Source organism: Mya arenaria, chromosome 10 (assembly GCF_026914265.1).
Source record: "Mya arenaria isolate MELC-2E11 chromosome 10, ASM2691426v1".
NCBI classification, from domain to species: domain Eukaryota; kingdom Metazoa; phylum Mollusca; class Bivalvia; order Myida; family Myidae; genus Mya; species Mya arenaria.
The window spans coordinates 1,259,933-1,277,049 of NC_069131.1; the positions used below are offsets into that span (position 1 = coordinate 1,259,933).

At 36.7% G+C, this 17,117-nt stretch overlaps 2 non-coding genes across 2 annotated transcripts; both read left to right on the forward strand.

Annotated features, from left to right (window-relative positions):
* Window positions 1-13,599: 13,599 nt before the first annotated feature.
* Trnas-uga (transfer RNA serine (anticodon UGA)) lies at window positions 13,600-13,672 on the forward strand. The gene has a single exon. It is a non-coding gene; the product is annotated as a tRNA-Ser (tRNA).
* Window positions 13,673-13,871: 199 nt separating this feature from the next.
* On the forward strand, window positions 13,872-13,944 carry Trnas-uga (transfer RNA serine (anticodon UGA)). Its single transcript has one exon. It is a non-coding gene; the product is annotated as a tRNA-Ser (tRNA).
* Window positions 13,945-17,117: the final 3,173 nt, after the last annotated feature.

Here is a 17,117-nt window from a genome sequence, read left to right on the forward strand (position 1 = left end):
TAAAACGTTCGCAAGTTTTATAACGATTTCAGATACTTGGTTTAAATACTCATTTGATTCGGTAACCTTGATATGACGACGATGAACAACTCAAACCCGATAATCACAAAGTAGTATGTCCCTCGGATAAACATGGGGCTTTCACTCGAGTAAAACTGTTTAATTTCCTTTTATTCCTTCTAATGATAAGGACACAAATTGTTGACGCCATACCACAGAACTGTAAACCATGTACTCTTTTCGTGTATACATATTAATTAATTTTTATGAGTGCTTTCTGTCAGTGATTTGATCCCAGAAAACATGCGCAATTATAAGTTCAACTTGCCTAATAATCGATACTCCCCAAGCGCGCGCATATTGTTGATGATAAATCATTTGTTCTTTTCTTTCATCGATTTATTTAATCTGTTCTTGCCAGCCTCATTTATATATAATTGAAACTTACAGTAAAGAGAAATTACTTTATTTATAAGATTGTTCACGCATTTGATTATTGTAACAGTACCATGTTTGTTGTTCTTCTGACCTCTCAGTTTTCCATCCGAACTCTTTGCTTCTTTGTTGATGACCTTTAAGTCAGAATTGGTCGTGGATTCTAGAATTTGTTTAAGGGGTAATCATTAAAAAAATCAAACACTACATAACACACCCAGCTTAGCTCATTTAAACACGAAAGATTGGATATAGTAAATGTACATTATAAAACGCTTGGCATTTTTGCAACATTCTGATCATAGTTGAGACGATGTATGGATAAGTTATTTCAAATACCTGCAGTCAGTAAGTGTTATCACAGATATTTTCTGCGATCACATTCTTACTGGTGGAATATTCCGAAACTTGTCGAGCGCACGCTTAGAAAGTAGAGGATACATAATTTCTTCGTTTCATTTATCGATATTGGACCGTTTTTTATATTGTTTTCCATACACCTCTCATCTATGTTTGTTTGTCTGGAAAAATGACTTCAAAATGAAAACAGGGAGGATATAGCTATACAACCTTTCTTGAATTAGATGTATCATCCAGTTTTAATTTTGAACACAGAAGCGTATTGCTATTATTGCCTTCTTTGCATTGTATTCAAGGTTCTAGTATTAACATACGTTATTAACCTAGGTTTTTATCTTTATACAACATGTTTTATTATCAAATTGATATTTAAAGATAATATAACAAACTTTTTGTATTAGTTAGTAAACTTAGTACTTGCGCTTATGATACATTACCTCGATCGTGGCTCATTTGATTCCTTTGTTTTCTTTTCAAATTCCGTGATTTGTTGTAGATGTCTTTAAACTCTGAGTCATGCGTCAAACCTAGAATTTGTTTCAAGGGTAAATGTTATAAGAAAGGAAGCAAAGATACACTTATACTACATAAGAAGCCGTAATTTGAGGATTAATATACATGGGTAGCACGAAATTTGTTCGAAGCATTATATTTTTTCTTACTTTTCTATGACAGTCCCATTTATGTAAAGATGTCTTTGTAGAGGACATTTACCCTAAAAATAACTGCAGTTTAAGGGTTATTATAGTTATCTTAAGATCAAAATTCCGTTGCAACTGAGTCGGTGGCAACTTCGAAAGTCACTTAGTTGACACTTATGATTTTAAAGGCTAAGTTTAAGGGTCGTAGTTCTTGATAATAAATGAAATTACTCAGGGTGATCTATTTAAACATTTGGTATTGATAAGCAAATATATTGCTTGACTTTCGCCGGCTCCATTTTCATGGTCAATTTCTATTGAACAATTTGTCAAATTGCTGTGGCCTTTCAAGATTCTCTAATTCTACAAAATCTTTATCCTAATGTGTTTATGATGAACTTCAATTGATTAAATCATTTCCTTGTATTTCAGTTGCCTTCTAACGAATAAATTGAAATGAAAACGAAATATATCTGACAACAAGCGACCACGATAGCCCACAAAGGGCATTCACAAATTAGCAATACTAAGAAGACAACTCCGTTTATAATTAATCATTTTGAAGTTATCGGGAAAATAGTGAGTAGTTTCTCATTAATTAACAATATTAAAGAAACTTAAGAATACCTTTTGAACAGCAACTTCCCATTTTGGTCTTGGATCAAGTTCTTTTATCGCCACTACGTAGATTTATCTCCAAGTAAAACATCAATACTTGTTATAACATGTATTCGACTTAAAGAAATTTGTATTGTTAAATCAGCAATAAATCAGCACCTCATTTGTAAGTAAGGTAAGTAAATATTAAGTTTTCCAAAGTTAAAATATATAAATTTATAAATTCTGAAATTCATTCCTGATTTACCACGATTACTAAGATTGATCGCTTACAAGAACTTTACGACTTGAAGGAGATGCGAACGTGATGTGAAAATATTTTCTTCAAACAAATCAGACTTCAAAAAGGAGCATCTACCGACAAACAGACAGAGAAAAAATATAATTTCCAAAATCCATTTCATCAATAAATGTTAGACATTGTGAGTGTTACGAGCTTCATAAGCATCTCAAAGGAATGAGGATATGAAATGTTTACAAATATCGCCTTTGTAAATAGTAAAAGAATATGCATGGTCTGTTTTTACAAAATCCGGTTATTGTATCGTGGAGTTATAGGATTTATCATTTACTCCATAAATTCAATTGTTAGTTCAATTATATGCATACGTTTGTTAAATGTGTTTTTCATTAGAGTTTAATAAACACTGTGAAGTAGACTTTGGTTATCATCGACGGTCTTATTATTGTCATGTGTTATGTTGATGAGTCTTCTTTAAGCTTATAGTATAATAGTATAAATGTAGATACTCTCACACAAAACAATTCATGATTTTACTTATGTTCTTTAAACATGTTGTTACTTCAACGATTTTAAAACTTAGATTATGCTAGGCCTATTTTTCGTTCTGCACATAAACATCTAAGAACTCTGCAATGTTAATAGAATATAATGCAATAGTTATATTCTGTGTCTGACGACAGTTGTATGACCATATTTTAACTTCATGTTAAAGCCACAGTTAAACACACATTTTGAACTATTTTTGTTTGTTTATTCCGTATTTACGTATTAACACGCACACCACTCGACACCAGTCGGGCCCTTATTTTTTACTAAAACACATCAAAATCACGGAGCCTTTATTTCCTCCTTATACACAACAAACCAGACATAGCTAACCCATCTTTCCTCCTTAATCACAAAATACCACACATAGCTTACCCATATTTCCTATGTATACACAACATACCACACATAGCTAACCCATCTTTCCTCCTTAATCACAAACACACATAGCTTACCCATATTTCCTATGTATACACAACATACCACACATAGCTAACCCATCTTTCCTCCTGATACACAAAATACCACACATAGCTAGCCCATCTTTCCTCCTGATACACAACATACCACACATAGCTAAACCATCTTTCCTCCTTAAACACAACAGATTCTACCCAGACCATCCCGCTTCCGTATACACAAGCTAATCTTTCTTTCATCCTAAAATATTATATATTAAGTGATTCCTACTTTCCTCTTTAAACAAAACAAACTCTTCCGAACCTACATCCCTTTCCAAATATGAGCATGACCGCAATGATATATCGCATATACTCCACTATCCTTATACAACACATACTCTACCAAGCTAACCATCTCTTAGTTTTTATACACACCACACCTTACTCAATTAACTACTATTAATTTTCTTATACACAGCATCCTCTTCCCAGCTAACCCTTCTTAACTCTTCAATTAAATAAAACTCTGTATTGCTAGTCCGTCTTTCCTCCATCATAACATTATATCAATCTTCCCTGCATATAAACAACACACTCTACACTACCCATCTTTCCTCCGTTTAAATAATATCTTTAACAGATCTAATACTTAGTTTTTTTCTTCTCCACATTGTCTCTCCTGCTAACATTATGTCCTTCATTTTCATGACATACTCTAGCCAGCTAACCCATCTATTTCCTACTTATAAATAACATACTATTCCCCGCTAACCTTTGTTGCAAATAATATACTCTACCCAGTGAACTCTACTTAATTTCTTAAACACAACATACTCCATTTAACTTACTGTTCCTTCTTCCTTATCACACATACTCTACTTATCAATGATCTTTCTTTTGATATGTTAAAACACTCTATGCCCTATATTTCGTTGTTGGCAAAAAAAACACAACAGAAACGGAAAAATAAAAATAAAACCATTCAATGTTTCTAAAGTAGCCGTGCTTAATTTAACAAACTTTAAATATTTGCGATGATATGTTAACAGTATATCTCTGGTTAAACATATTGATTCAATTTTTATCACGTAATACATAATTTATCAATACAGGCGATGAGAGACAATTGCATCAATTTAAATACAATCACCTGATATCTGATACATGAGATTACGCTACTAAATATACACTGTGGGCAAGATACCAATTTAACATTAAGGTTAAAGTGTTTGCCCTCACTACTCGTGTTATTAAAGATTCACAAGATGATTAAAATCGAAATGTAGAGAAAAGATCCATATATTATGTTAATGTTCAGGTGTGTTTAAAAGGCTTTAATGTTTATCAGCCAATAATGCAATAGAAAATATAATTATGCCGACACCGCTTATTTATTTCAAGGTCTGCTTGTGTTAAGGACTTTCTCAATATATGTATATATACTTAAGGCAAGCTCAATAGATAATTGAATTAATTGAGGCAAACGCAAATTAAAGGCAATAGATACTTTAGTCTTATGTCATTCCCTTTCCAGTTAATTCTAAATTCTAAATTAGTGCGTTTAAAACTTACAATACAGAATGTGGTCAAGATAAAGTATTCTGAATTTGAATTGCTCCTTACATTAGTAAGTTGTGTGGTGTTTACTTAGAATAAGTATGCAATTTGAACTGATTTACATTTGATACATGTCATAATTAGCTATAATATTATGAACAGATATTTTGATTCTGGGACTAACAGAAATGTTTTATTACTTGTTGGTCGGATTCCATCCAATAGGCTACTTTTAAAAAATGTCTTGTTCAATTTTGTATGTGAATTTAGTTGTAGTGTAAAAACCATCAAGCTAGATCTCTTTGAGTAATCCGATATCCCTCTTCAATATGTACTATAATTCCTAACATCCCGATTCTTTCGATTGTTTTTTATCTTTCACTGTAGATTACTCATTGGTTTTAAAAACTGTTCGTTAATATCGGTCGAACCGTTTTCTGATTAATTCCATTTGTTTTCTTTACTTTTGTAGAACGACTTTTTTATAATGTAAACAACAGTACATGTAAAAAAGTCTATTGCATTGTTGTTGTTGTATTTTTGCTGTGATGACAACATTATTATGTAAATACAAACAACACAGTAGTGAACATTTTCATCGGAAGTGAGCTCATAAATTCTCATTTATTTTACGCATAATCGAAATCATGTATTTCTCTACGCATGAGCACTATTAACATTAAGATACGTAAAGAAAATATTCCGATTGCGAACATTGCTGTGTTGCATTTAAAGTATGGTAAAACTTTTGATTTATTGTGGTTACCATTATATTTTAGGTCATATATGAGGTTTTTAAGTAGGTTAGAAAATAACATAACGACAAAAATAATATTGCTTGAAAAATGATGTCAAAATCTTACCGGTTTAAAACTAATGTTGATCGCATAAATATTTTATTCTATGAACGCCCACATCTTCAAAATAGTGACCATATTAATCGAGCGTCTGTTCCGCTGCATGTATCAAATACAAATGATATATTATTAAGTTATCGCTTTGTTATCTAGTATTTATATATTTAATGATAGAGATCGGTCATCATTTTTAATGATGATCTCACCCAAAACCTGTCTGTGTATACTTTCAGTAGAAACCTTTCCCATTTAAGTTAAAAAATAACTTCGACAATAAAATAAAATAAATCGTTTAGGTGTCTTTTTAAAAAAAAAAACTTAACAAGCATAGAGGTATGAGAAGGTCATTATATTAAAATGAAACTGCGGCTTTATAATTTCTGGTCGTAGAAAGTTTAAATTTAAATACATGATACTTGGTCTATGTGAACGTATCTGTATTTCCTCTGTTAACAAGAATGAACTAACCACATGGCAGTTATTTTATGTCCTTCTCGTATCAAGAAAGCAGTTTTGTCATCTTAATACACCGACCTAAATACCAACATCAACACGTAGCATATTTATTATATTACCAGTGTTAATTTTGCATTTTAAGTTGTATTATTTTGTAATTCAAATTTTGATAAGGATAACCGGACGAGTTTGTTTCTAGTTTTTCCACCTACCCTACTACTATTATTTTGTAATTCATATTTTGATTAGGAGAACCGGACTTCTTTGCTTCCAGTGTCTCGACCTTCCCTACTTTATGTACCGACGCTATTTATTTTTGTTCTCATTGCCGTTAATGAATTTTTTAGGTACACCATTTCGATATTTTGTTTTACCAGAAGCATCAAGCTGCTGTTTTATGTAGTCTTTCAGCCAAGGTTGACAAATACAAAAATGGCGACAATACTTAGCGTAATAGTATGCACCTATTTAGTTTTTAATACGGGAACAGTCAAAATTACTGTACAGTCAGTGTTATGGATATTACATCGCCCCTCCCCAGAAAACCCCTTCCTCATAGTTGTGCACAACGCCCCTCTACAGTTATTCCAGATCTCTTAGTAACACAAGAACACTTTCCAAGAGAACTCCTAAATGGTACTTATATCGTACTATTGCACACCACATGTCAATGTGCACCATTCTACCGTACGTATAAACATCACACTCCCCCAGTGAATCCAATTATCGTAGTTTTATTCTTATGCACAACGCCCCTCTTCTTCAAGTAGAAACCCTCTCTCGTATTCATACTCACCGATGTGAATCTGTCTCGTACTTACAAACATCGTACTCCCCTTCAGTGAACACCCCTGTCGAACATAATATGCAAAAATACCCTCTCCTCCACATTGGACCTGTTCACTCTCTTCTATATGCACAACCCCCCCCCCCCGAAATGGGCCCTGCTCTCATTCTTTAAACGTAATTTGCACACCATTGAGCCTCTCAATAGCACCGATGAACAACTACCCTCCTACTTGAGTCCCACTCTAGTAGCTATACAGGACATACTTCCCCAATGAACCCTTCTTTCGTACGCAAACACATCAAACACTAATCTCGTTTAGATAGTATATTGTCTACATCCCTCTCGTCCCTATTAACAACCCATTCTCCTAGTAAACATCCTTTTTGTCTTCATTAACAACACATCCATTAGTGAAACCCCCTCTTGTGACTGTTACGACATACTTCCCTAGTGCACACCCGTATTGTCTCTCTCATAACACACTTCCCATCGTAAAAAAACAATATAGTACCTTTGAACAACATGCTCCCCTAGTGATTAACCTTCTCCTATCTTTTGTCTATATAATTTTTTATTGAACACCCTTCTTGTTCATATAAACATTCCACCCTAAGTGAATACCCCTCTTGTACCCAACAAAAAACAATCCACTAGTGAACACTCCTGTTGTACCTATTAACAACACACTTTAATAGTGAAGACCCCATTTTCCCTTTTAAAAACATTCCTCTAGTGAACATATTTCTGTAGTTATTAACAAACACTCCCTAGTGAAAATCCTTCTTGTACTTTTTAATAAAACATTCCCCTAGTGGACACCCTTATTGTTCCTAGAAACAACACACACTCCTAGTGAGCACACCTGTTGTCCGTTTTGAAAACAACATTCCCCAAGTGAACTTTAAAAAAAAAAACATTTCTCCAATGAACACCCCTTTTGTACTTATAAACAACACGCTCCCTTAGTGAACACCTCTGCTGTTCCTTTAAGCAACATAATACCATAGTGAGCACTTGTACTGTACCATTTGACAAGGTTCTCTACTAGTGAGCCCCACACCTGTACCTAAGAACACACTCCCTTAGTTAACCCCTCCACTTGTACCTATTAAGATCACGTTCCCCAACCTAACACCTCCCTTGAACATATTAAGAACACAACCCACTAGTGCATCCCACCCTTGTACCTATTATGAACATACTGTTTTAGTGAACCACTTCTCTGTACCTATTAAGAACCCTTGTTTACCCCTCCCTTGTACCTACTAAGAAAATACTTCACTAGTTAACCCCTTCCTTGAACCTATTTAGTATTTAGTTTACCCCTCCCTTGTGTCAATTAAGACCCAATTGCCTCTAGTTTACCCTCCTTGTACACTCTCCCAGTTAACCCCTTCCTTGAACCTATTAAGACAACAATTCACTAGTTTACCCCTCCCTTGTTTCAGTTAAGAACACATTCCCCTAGTTAACCCCTCCCTTGTAGTTTTGAAGAACACACTGACCTAGTGAACCCCTCCCTTGTATATATTAAGAATACATTTCCCTAGTTTACCCCTCCCTTTTACCTATAAGTAACTCACTTACCTAGTATACCCCTCCCATGAACCTATTAAGAAGACACTCACCTAGTTACCCCCTCCCTTGTATCTTTTAAGCATAGTCGCTTTGTGCACCATTCCCTTGTACCTATTAGCATCACACTCTAGTTAACGCCCCTTTTGTACTCATAAACAACACAACAGCCTAGTGGCGATATCGGACATATTTACAATATACTCCCATTGTCAACACCTATATCGGACTTATATTCAACACACTCCACACAGTGAACTCATCTCTCCAATGTATGCACAACTTCCTTCTCCACAGTGAACCTTATCTCGGTTGATTTATTCCCATATTGCTGATACTTACGTAGCCTTGTTTATGTGTACATATTTTAAATATTTCATTTACATGGCCATATCATATCCTTACGCAAATAAGTAAGGTCGACTTTTATCTAATGATATACAGCTGTTTAATACCGGCTAGGACAGGCGAACTTCTGAATCAAATTTCAATCACTAAAATACACTAAGAGACAGATATGATTGTTTTATGTACATTTGGGGATTAGATTATTTTTGTTTGCGCCCACTGTTCGAGTAATTAACAATCACCATATCATTATTTTTTATCAAAAATGAAGATGTGCAGAGCAAGACACAAAGTTAATGTTACGCTTAGATTTGTCATGAGTTATGTTGCCGTTTTTTTTTGCAGGCGGTTAAGTTGGCCGCGCAAGGCACCATCACGGGTCAAGGGCAGTGCCCTTGTTTGGGTTCAGAGGGGCCGAAGCCACTGGACTTAGCATTTTAAGTGCCTAAGATTGTATTTAAACATCCCTTTTCATGTTTATATATGACAAACAAATAGTAGAAATATCTTTTAAATTTGATTATATGAACAGAACAAAACATTAATTAGCATATTGTCATGCAATAACATCTTATCTTGTTTAAGAAGCACAAGTCATTAGCACTCTGTCATTTAAAATCCTATAATTGTTTTTGAGAACATATATGATTATTGTTTATTAATATAAAGATCGTTAATGTTTACTATATACTCAAATTTGACTAAGTTGATATTTGTATACCTTATAAGTGGCTTACTACCTTTAAGGTCGATCATTACAGTCTAACAGAAAGTTCCATAGAACTCAAGGTCCTATTGGTGATATATAGTGACACCCTATAATGCTTCATATAACACAGCAAATGGCTTTTCGCTGCCTGTTTAGGAGTAAGTATTGAAAACGTGCTTAGTCAAACACGGCGATTTTCTGCAATTCTGTGCGTGGTTATTATATGCCTTTTAAAAAGTTGCAATAACTAAGAAATTACCAAACTTCAATTAAACCAAACATTATCACTATTACATGTCAATCATTCGTACACTGGTCATCCCGCAGGTTTTCAAGTTATATTTCCTTGAATTATGAGAAATTTATCAATATCATATAAAAACGTATAAATCAATTGTATAAACACGGAACTAATTGTATACGGTCATTCTGTGCATTTTCTCGAATCAGATTTTAATAATGAACAGTTATTAAGTTTTTAATAATAAAAATCAGAAATATTTAAGATCTATAGGTTCAAATAATAAGTACCCAATATATAATGGAAATGTCTTTTTCTTGTACAGTTTAAACAAGGTATTTACGAACAGTTCCTAGTCAATTGTTACGGCATGCATATTTTGCGAACTTTGTATTGTTTACGTTCTCATTTATCGTTTTAGTTTTGTTAATAGTAGGTTCGATAATGATAAATCTTACACCTGGTTCAATAGCTGCAAAATCGAGTGCAAAATACAAAAACATCATTTTCCGGAAAGCATCGTCGACCAATTAAAACGCTTGTTACATTACGCATACTTAACTCTTGATCACTTACCATCTATGCGCTGTTTAACCGCTAGTTATATTTTTCATTAATTTTGTAAAGTTTAAAAGCTCTCTGTTTTGATTCGAGAACAGAGAGCTTTTAAACTTTACAAACTTAATGAAAAATATAACTAGCGGTTAAACAGCGTATAGATGGTAAGTGATCAAGAGTTCTCTTCGCAATTTTTTTTTTCAGCGATTTACATTCAAAACACAAGGCATTCAGGTACTTAATTTTATCTTGTGTGTTTAAGATTGTACGACATAAACAACATATATCTTTCACTTCTATATACCAATGTATCGTGGGTTTTCAAATAAACCTTAAAAAGGACCAAGATGTTAATATCAAATGAACATTAAAATTATCAAATAAAATAGTTTCCCTTTCAGTATCTAATGAACTGGAATTGTTGATCATACGCAATATTCCGTCCGCGCTGCTATATTGAAATTTAAACGGATTTAAGATAAAAGTACGACATGTGCGGTAAACGTGTCATAAATCATCATGCAAGAACTATAAAAAGAGTTTGACTCTCGTTTCAAGTCGGTTGTTGTCAGGATTCCTTATTCTAATTGTGTTTGCTAGGCTCAATTCATTTGCTTTTAGCATTCGCCATGGTTTTCCGACTCCAAGAGAAAACATAAATGAACCCAGTGAAACGTCTCTGATTGGCTGAATCTTTTGCTGTTTGCACTCAGAATCGGGTGATAGAGCCAGAGTGTTGTACGCAAAACATCATCACTCTGAATGAATGTTGATAACTCTCCTTTTAAGTTGGCAAAAATAAACATAGAAAGTATGAGATATTTAATGAGTTGAATATATTTTTATGCCTGCCTAAAACACGTTCACCACACACAACGGATTTCGGACACATTTTAGCGGTAAATTTGATGCCAAGGTCAGGTACGCCTGGTTCTCGGCAATTTCGGCGGAATCTTGGAGGCCGAGGATAGCCACGCCTGATTCCCGGTCTTTTTAGCGCTATCATGGAAGCCGTGGTTAGGCATGCCTAATTCCTTGCCATTATAAGCGGTGTATTGTAGGCGAAGGCCGAGTTTAGGTTCATCTGATTAACGGCTATGAAAAGCGGTATTCTAGATACGCCTGATTACAAGTCATTTTAAGCGATATACTGGAGCGAGTTAAGGTACGTCTGATTATCTACCATTATCAGCGGCTTTATTGACCCGAGGATAGGTACGCCTGATTACCGACCATTATCAGCGGCTTCTTGGACCCGAGGTTAGGTACGCCTGATAACCGGCCATAATCAGCCGTATACTTGAGGCCGAGGTTAGGTACGCCTGATTACCGACCATTATCAGCGGCTTCCTGGACCCGAGGTTAGGTACGCCTGATTACCGACCATTATCAGCGGTGTCCTGGACCCGAGGTTAGGTACGCCTGATTACCGGCCAACTTAACCGGTATCCTTGAGGACGAGGTAAGGTACGTCTGATTATCTATCATTATCAGCGTTTTCCTCGACCCGAGGTTAAGTACGCCTGATTACCGGCAATTATCAGCAGTATCCTTGAGGCCGAGGTTAGGTACGCCTGATTACCGTCCATTATCAGCGGTGTCCTTGAGGCCGAGGTTAGGGACGTCTGAGTATCGGCCATTATTAGCGGTATCCTTGAGGCCGGGGTTAGGTACGCCTGATTACCGGCCATTATCAGCGGTGTCCTTGAGGCCTAGATTAGGGACATCTGATTATCGGCCATTATCAGCAGTATCCTTGGGGCCGTGGTTAGGTACGCCTGATAACCGGCCATTATCAGCAGAATCCTTGAGGCCGAGGTTAGGTACGCCTGATTACCGGCCATTATCAGCGATATCCTTGAGGCCGAGATTAGGTAAGCCTGATTATCGGCCATTATTAGCGGCTTCCTGTATCCGAGGTTAGATAGGCCTAATTACCGGCCATTATCAGCGGTATCCTTGAGGCCGAGGTTAGGTTAGCCTGATTACCGGCCATTATCAGCAGTATTCTTGAGGCCGAGGTTAGGTACGCCTGATTACGGGCCATTATCAGCGTTTATCTTGAGGCCGAGATTAGGTAACCTTGATTACCGGCCATTATCAGCGGCTTCCTGTACCCGAGGTTAGGTAGGCCTAATTACCGGCCATTATCAGCGGTATCCTGGAGGCCGAGGTTAGGTACGCCTGATTACCGGCTATTATCAGCAGTATCCTTGAGGCCGAGGTTAGGTACGACTTATTATCGGCCATTATCAGCAGTATCCTTGAGGCCGAAGTTAGGTACGCCTGATTACCGGCCATTATCAGCAGTATCCTTGAGGCCAAGGTTAGATACGCCTGATTACCGGCCATTATAAGCAGTATCCTTGAGGCCGAGGTTAGGTACGCCTGATTACCGGCCATTATCAGCAGTATCCTTGAGGCCGAGGTTAGGTTAACCTGATTACCGGCCATTATCAGCGGTATCCTTGAGGCCGAGGTTAGGTAGGCCTGATTACCGACCATTATTTGCGGTTTCTTGGACCCGAGGTTAGGTACGCCTAATTACCGGCCATAATCAGCAGTATCCTTGAGGCCGAGGTTTTGATCGCCTTTTTACCGACCATTATCAGCAGTATACTTGAGGCCGAGGTTTTGATCGCCTGTTTACCGACCATTTTAAGCGGTATGCTTGAGGCCGAGGTTTGGTACGCCTGATTAGCGGCCAATTGTCAGCGGTATCCTTAAGGCCAAGGTCAGGTAAGCATGATTACCGACCATTATCAGCAGTATCCTTGAGGCCGAGGTTAGGTACGCTTGATTAGCGGCCAATTGTCAGCGGTATCCTTAAGGCCAAGGTCAGGTAAGCATGATTACCGACCATTATCAGCGGCTTCCTGGACCCAAAGTTAGGTGCGCCTGATTACAGACCATCATCAGCAGTATCCTTGAGGCCGAGGTTAGGTACGCCAAATAACCCACCATTTTTCAGCGATATCCTGGACCTGAGGTTAGATACGCCAAATACGACCATTTTTCGGCGGTATCCTGGACTCGAGGTTAGATACGCCTGATTACCGGCCATAATCAGCGGTATCCTGGACTCGAGGTTAGATACGCCTGATTACCGGCCATTATCAGCGGTATCCTTGACCCGAGGTTAGATACGCCAAATTACCGACCATTTTTCAGCGGTCTTCTGGACTCGAGGTTAGATACGCCTGATTCCCGGCCATTATGTCACGGTACCGATACCTATACAGGTGGTGAGGAGGTGTGTAAGTGGTCCGGTAGCTCAGTCGGTAGAGCACTCGCCCTGATAGCGAGGGGTCCCGGGTTCGAGCCCCGGTCTGGCTGCACACTTTTCTCACCCGGTGACATTTGGCGCCAAACGTGGGGCCGTTGCAGCACTGTTTGGCAGCATAACGCGCTCTCAGTGTGAATTATGTGAATTCCTTAGCACTGGTGTTCCTTAAATTCGAGGACGAATTTCCAGTTTGCGGGGAAGTATGTCACGGTACCGATACCTATACAGGTGGTGAGGAGGTGTGTAAGTGGTCCGGTAGCTCAGTCGGTAGAGCACTCGCCCTGATAGCGAGGGGTCCCGGGTTCGAGCCCCGGTCTGGCTGCACACTTTTCTCACCCTGTGACAATTATAACCGAGGTTCGGTACGCCTGATTCCCGGACATAAGAAGCGGTATCCTGAACCCGAGGTAAGGTACGCCTGATTACTTTTCATTATCAGCGGTATCATTGAGGCTGTGGTTAGGTACGTCTTATTCACGGCTATGGTAAGCGGTTTTTTAGAGGTAAAGGTTAGGCACTCTTGATTCCTGGACATTTACAGCGATATCATGAATGCCGAAGTTACGTACGTCTTATTCCCTGCTATTTGCAGCGGTATCCTAGAAGCCAATGCAAGGGAAATCTTATCCCTGGCCATTAAAAGTGATATTATTATGCTGAGCTTATGTTCGTCTGATTTCCGGCAATTGCAGTGGTTTCCTGAAGGCCGAGGTTAGGTACACCTGTTTCCCGGCCATTTTCAGCGGTATTTTGGGAGGCCAAGGTTAGATACGCCTGATTCCCGACCATTTTCAGCGTTGAATTTGATGTCGAGGCAAGGTATGCCTGATTCTCGGCCAATGCCAGAGGTATGCTAGTGGCCCAGGTAATGTACATCTGTTTTGATGCAGAGCATATTTTCAAATGCCAAGTCAGTTTTAGCAGCTGCTTGCAATGTGGCCATCGGACCGGAAACAGAAATTAATCGTTAAAACTCCAATACGTCCAAAATCTTGGACCGGTTTTCATAAAATATCATTTTTTGACACTAGCATAATTAATAAATTTGTCCGTGGTGAAAATTGAGTTCTAATTCAACAAGTATTCACAGTCGTTTTACTTAAATATAAATAGTACATGTCAAAATTGAGAATTATCGTTTGAAAGTCTTATTGAAGCTATGACATTTACGTGTTTCCGTTTACAATTATCATTATACCCTAAGCTCAGCATTATGACAGTTCCCGTTTGACCAATTTTAACATGTTTAATCATTGCATGGACTGTTTGAACTATTTACAAATGTATAAGACATATTGCAGTTTTTTGGCAAATTCAAATTCAAAGACTGGCATTTGTTCGGTCTTGTGAAAAATATACTTAGCTATAAAATCTGCAGATAGAAACGAAAGGCATTCACTAACCATATTTATACTTGTATTAAAACACCAAACATTCCATCCGGTTTATATTTTGCTCTGAAGAAATAATTAGTCAATAAAAAATAACTATCTTTATAATTGTATTAGAACTTTTCACACTGTGGCTGTTTCGCACTTTGCTCTGAAGAAAGAATCAGTACAAAATGAACATTCCTTTTATCTTTTTCCTTGTGATATGGTTTACTCTTATACTATTCTTCCTTGCTATGTGCTATTACCTTATTACCTTATGTCTTGTAGTTGGATTTGTTTAAATGTATTAATATGTCACAAGAAACTATGTGTTCTATTCTGTAAATGAAACATAAGTTTCTATGTTAAACACTGCAGGAGGCAAATGGTTCTTTTAGTTAATTTAAACATATTTATTTTACAACGACTGTGATACAAGTTATTACAACATTATATTAATCACTCTCGGTGGCACGATTTTACGCGATAGTGTGGTCTTGTGTTGTGGGGGAAACCGGAAAACCCGGAGGAAACCCATTTGTCCAGCTTGGTGACCACAAACCAAACTCACATGCGCCCAGGCAATGGTTCTTTTACAATATGTATAAGCAGCTACCACCGAGACGGTGGTTTAAAAGCAATGGATCATGCAAAATAATAACGTATTGTTTTCTCAAATTCTAACAGATTAGAATAACTTGTAAGCATATATTACTCCCAAAACAACCTTTCATTCGTATTATAATAACTTTTCTTGACTGCTTTGTTTTGACAATATTTTGTATGTAAAATTTACAAATCAATGCGTGTTTTGAAGTTTATAAATGTTACCGGCAAATGGGGAGGTGTGTTTTAGTTCAGCCCGAATAAATAAGTCTTTAAATCGATATTATAAATCATGTTGCGTAAAAACAGAAACAGATTTACCGTTTTTAACTCTTTTTTTTCGTCTGGGAATGAGCAGAGTCAGTGCGTAAATGTCTAGAAACATGTGATTTAAAGCTGCTGATAAAGATCAGATCGCAGTTTTTAATATATAAGGTCGAAAAGCGATAACGTATGGCTAATACCAACTCTAAAATATATTAAAATATTAGCTGCTCCGGCAGTTTTTCAAACTATTCAGATATGTTCTAATCTTATGGTTCTGAGCGGAAGGCATCGATACAAAAATCAGCCGATCCACAAACAAAATTAAAAAAAAGTAAAAATTATCAATTTGTGAGAGCGTAGCTTTAAGCTTCAACATTGTGATTGGCTAATTTTATTCACATGATCCAAGCTAGCCAACGTTGAGATGTCTTTTTATAGAAAATGACGAGGAAACCACCTACCATAAAAAATATGAGAAATCCAAGTTCAATTATCACACAAAAATACAAAATCTCGTTTCCATGAGGAAGAAAAGTATTGGCTTTCTAATTATTTAAGTAATCCGATTGCCTGTAGCTGTATTTGTCCTTCCCTACATTGTTTACGACAAAGGAACTCATCTAAATAAATTGTGGTCTCATCTGTCTTCCTTTTTAAGTGCTTCCAGGGAAATTAATCACATATTTTGCGACCAATTTGATGTGAAGAATATGCTGGGTCTATTCATTAGGCGCATAGTGCACCATTGACTATGTAATATAGTGATATTTAGATGACGTCTGGCGTCTGGCGTCTTACTTAATGTGTTTAGTGTATTAATAGTAACTGAACGTATCTGAAAGCTTACATCGAAAAGTAAATGTTTATTCATCATCGCATTACATTCTGCTATCCATTAAATAGTGTTTTATTTGATCAGTGATATGGCAATTTTTAAAGCAATGATACCTTGAGATGCACATTTTCCCATGTGTTTAGCTTTAGAACAGTTTCCCCAAATTAGGAACATTTAAAGATGCACATTAACTCCAAAATAAGATTTACCATAATTAATACAATTGTGTTTATGTATCAAAAAGGTTTAATAAAAATCGAAAACATGTATCAAAAAGGTTTAATAAAAATCGAAAACAATGGTTCTCATGAAGGATATTGCGTTTAATTTGAAGAAAAGTTGCAGAAAACACGGTATTTCACGGCATTCACCAATCATTTAATGTTTATGCGTTTTCAGCTATTAAATACATGG